This window comes from Budorcas taxicolor, chromosome 9 (assembly GCF_023091745.1).
Source record: "Budorcas taxicolor isolate Tak-1 chromosome 9, Takin1.1, whole genome shotgun sequence".
NCBI classification, from domain to species: Eukaryota; Metazoa; Chordata; class Mammalia; order Artiodactyla; family Bovidae; genus Budorcas; species Budorcas taxicolor.
The window spans coordinates 55,584,144-55,588,804 of record NC_068918.1 but is presented as its reverse complement, the minus strand read 5'-3'; the positions used below and the strand labels follow the sequence as shown (position 1 = coordinate 55,588,804).

The window sequence follows — 4,661 nt, the reverse complement described above, 5'->3', positions numbered from 1 at the left end:
CAATACAATCTTGAGAAAGAAGAATGCAACTGGAGGAATCAACCTGCCTGACTTAAGATTATACTACAAAGTTACAGTCATTAAGACAATATGGTACTGGCACAAAGACAGAAATATAGATCAATGGAACAAACTAGAAAGCCCAGCGATAAATCCATGCACCTATGGAGACCTTATCTTTGACAAAGAAGCAAGAATATACAATGGAGAAAAGACGATCTCTTTAACAACTGGTGCTGGGAAAACTGGTCAACCACTTGTAAAAGAATGAAACTAGAACACTTTCTAACACCACACACAAAAAGAAACTCAAAATGGATTAAACATCTAACTGTAAGACCAGAAACTATAAAACTCCTAGAGGAGAACATAGGCAAAACACTCTCCGACATAAATCACAGCAGGATCCTCTATGACTCACCTCCCAGAATATTGGAAATAAAAGCAAAAATGAACAAATGGGACCTAATTAAACTTAAAAGCTTTTGCACAACAAAGGAAACTATAAGCAAGGTGAAAAGACAGCCTTCAGAATGGGAGACAATAATAGCAAATGAAGCAACTGACAAAAAATTAATCTCAAAAATATAAAAGCTGCTCCTGCAGCTCAATTCCAGAAAAATAAATGACCCAATCAAAAAATGGGCCAAAGAACTAGACAGACATTTCTCCAAAGAAGACATACAGATGGCTAACAAACACATGAAAAGATGCTCAACATCACTCATTATCAGAGAAATGCAAATCAACACCACAATGAGGTACCATCTCACACTGGTCAGAATGGCTGCTGTCAAAAAGTCTGCAAACAATAAATGCTGGAGAGGGTGTGGAGAAAAGGGAACCCTCTTACACTGCTGGTGGGAATGCAAACTAGTACAGCCACTATGGAGAACAGTGTGGATATTCCTTAAAAAACTGGAAATAGAACTGCCATACTACCCAGCAATCCCACTGCTGGGCATACACACCGAGGAAACCAGAATTGAGAGAGACATGTGTACCCCAATGTTCATCACAGCACTGTTTACAATAGCCAGGACATGGAAGCAACCTAGATGTCCACTGGCAGATGAATAGACAAGAAAGCTGTGATACATATACACACTGGAGTATTACTCAGCCATTAAAAAGAATGCATTTGAATCAGTTCTAATGAGGTGGATGAAACTGGAGCCTATTATACAGAGTGAAGTAAGGCAGAAAGAAGAACACCAATATAGTATATTAACACATATATAAAAAATTTAGAAAGATGGTAAGATGACTCTATATATGAGACAGCAGAATAGACAGAGGTAAAGAACAGACTTTTGGACTCTTTGGGAGAAGGCAAGGGTGGGATAATTTGAGAGAATAGCATTGAAATACATACATTATCATATGTGAAATGGATCACCAGTCCAGATTTGATGCATGAGACAAGGTGCTCAGGGCCGGTGCACTGGAATGACCCTGAGGGATAGGATGGGGAGGGAGGTGGGAGGGGGATTCAGGATGGGGAACACATGTACACTCATGGCTGATTCATGTCATGTATGGCAAAAAACCACTATAATATTGTAAAGTAATTAGCCTCCAATTAAAATAAATAATTTTTTTTTAAAAAAAAGGACATGTGTTTGATGATTGATGACTCCTGAGAGTAGCTAGAGTTCAGTTTTGCTGAGGACCCCCTGAGAAGTACCCTTCAGAAGTATCCCAATGAGGGATGATGAAGCTGGAGTATTCATCCACTGACCCTCATCCTTCATTGGTTAAGGACTGACCTATAGGCATTCATTTCCAGCACATTCATTTTCAGGCATTCATTTCCAGCAGCCTTGCACATGCACTGTACAAACACTTTTGGCTGCATGTCTTCCTTGTTTTGTTTCTCTTGAAGCAAAGAGACATGAACACTTAAGGTGGCAGGCTGCCAGTGTGCACAAGAGCTGTCTGTTGTGGCTGTAGGTGAACTCAGGGCTGGGGTTCAGTAAAAATCTAGCTGGCACTGAGTGAATGCAAAAATAATTATTTCATAAACACTGTGTATATCTTAATGTAAAGTCACCCATCTAGAAAAATTACATCAATCTTTTTTACCTAATATCCTATTTAACTCACTTAACATATAATATTCTAGGACCCAATTCTGGAATGTTCTAGAATAGAGATCATGGATATTTTACTTTTCAATTCTGTTTGTTGGAGTTCCTGGTTTTTAAGAAGACAAACAGGAATGTGGGAGCTAGTGGCTACAAAGAATCTTTCTCAATCACTTTTCGACTGTTCTTTATGAATGTACAGTGACTTTCCAGATCCAAACAGGAAGCCCGCTCTCAGGCTGCAAAAACAACTCTGAACTTCTCAAGTTTTCCAAAAGCCCAATCAAGTGAAACAAGTAATTAACCACTCACACAACCCACATCCTTGACACTCCACCTTGCTCACCATTCCATTCATGCTTCCATCATATTTTCTTTCCTCCTACAAACATTGAGACTTTGTGTTTCCACAGAGCTGCTGCTCCAGGAGGATCACAGGATTGTACAAACAACTCCAGAATTCTAAATAGCTTCTCTTTATCCCTCACGGCTTCTCCCAAACACTGTGGGCTAGAAAAGTAGAGGCCTGAAATTTTGGTGCCAACATGTAATATTTTTAATCAGGCTCAACAAGTCACACAGGAATTTCTTGGGAGAATGTCAACTTTTATATCTTACATTTTTCCACATTAGTAATGGTAAGATTAGCCTAAAATCAACTAATAAATAAATACAAAAGGAGTAATAAAACAGAGTTTCTTATCAAATCTTACCAACTCCAGCTCTCTCATTCTGTAACAGTTTTAATTTGACACCTTAAATTAAAGCAAAGATTCTCAGGTCAGGCTCAGAATCTTCAAAGATACATTAAAATTTGACCAGAGCTTAGCACAAACCCCTGCTCAGACTGAGACCTTAAATAAACATGAGGAACTCTGGGAAGTCAAGTACACTCTCAAAATGACCTCCAAACCAAATCAAAGATGACCCTCTTTATGAGCTACTATTCTGGGGCAAAATAAAAATGTGAAATGTGTCCTAAGGATTCAACTTTTATATTCCTGTTTGAACAGTTTCTTTTTTATTTTTTTAACTTTATTATAGTGCCAAGAGGAGATCATTTTATTTAGGTAAACTGGGATCTCCTACCAGTCTTAATCACAAATATAAAACTGCTGAAAAATGAATGCCAAACATTCTCAGGACCCACGTTTTAGGACTACTTTCAAGGAACAGAATTTTCAGAATCATGTGAAAGCCAGGAAACCTTGAGCAGAGAGTTTACTAACGGCACCTCTTCCTTGGCTACATTAAAAAAAAAAAAAAAATGAAGAAGAAGAGGAAGGAGGACTGAAGAACATAAAAGGGAAAAACAAAAGCAAAAGACCTGTGAACATGCCAGGTGCAGACTGAGGAAGGTTTGAGTGCACTTAAAGCAGAAGCGTGGTGCTTGCTTTGGCAGCATATATATGAAAATTGGAACAATACAGGGAAGATCTGACTCATTTGAAAAGACCATGATGCTGGGAAAGATTGAAGGTGGGAGGAGAAGGGGACGACAGAAGATGAGATGGTTGGATGGCATAGCCAACTCAATGGACATGAGTTTGAGTAAACTCCAGGAACTGGTGATGGACAGGGAGGCTTGGCATGATGCAGTCCATGGGGTGACAAAGAGTTGGACAAGATTGAGTGACTGAACTGAACAAAGATCAGCAAGGCCCCTGCCCAAGGATGACATACAAATTCATGAAGCATTCCATATTTTTAAAACAGACTTATGGTTACCAAGGACAAAGGTGAAGGAGGAGAAAGAATAAAGTATGAGGTTGGGATTAACATATACATGCTACTATATATAAAGTAAACGCGAGTCTGAGTGAACTGCAGGAGTTGATGATGGACAGGGAGGCTTGGCATACTGCGATTCATGGGGTCGCAAAGAGTCAGACACGACTCAGTGACTGAACTGAACTGAACCAACAACGACCTACTGTATAGCACAGAGAACTATAATCAATATAATGTAATAATCTATAAGGAAAGGAATCTGAAATATATATACATATACACACACACACATATATATTCATACACATATGTATGTATAAATGAATCACTGTGCTGTACACCTGAAACTAATACAACATTGTATCAATAAATCAACTATACTTCAATAAAAATAAAATAAAAATATTTTTTTAAAAGCAGAAGTGTGGAATGATCCTCAGCAACCATGAGGACCTTGGGAACTGCTTAAAAATAGAAGTGGTGGCCATGAACAAGAAATGCGTTCACAGTTGCTATGGGGGAAAAAACAGCAAATATTCCACTGAATAGACTCAGACACTTTAACAGGCAGATTTCTACCTATGGGAACTTTCTCTGTTTCCTCCTGACAGGATTAAAGGATTAATCCATTAAAAGGATTAAAAGGATTGCCCATTTAACAAGCAGTTGTTCAACCACCCATAAATCTATAAGAGACCACAACAGATATTTTGGGAGGCAAAGAAGTAGAAGCTTCTGTCCTTGTTCTCAAAGTGATTACAACTGGTGACTGGGTTGATAACATTCAGAAAGGAAAAATTCAGCTTCCCTGGTGACTCAGCAGTAAAGAATCTGCCTGCCAAT

At 38.6% G+C, this 4,661-nt stretch overlaps 1 pseudogene; it reads left to right on the top strand.

Moving 5' to 3' along the window:
• Positions 1-3,473: 3,473 nt before the first annotated feature.
• Positions 3,474-3,796, top strand: LOC128053620 (uncharacterized; annotated as a pseudogene).
• Positions 3,797-4,661: the final 865 nt, after the last annotated feature.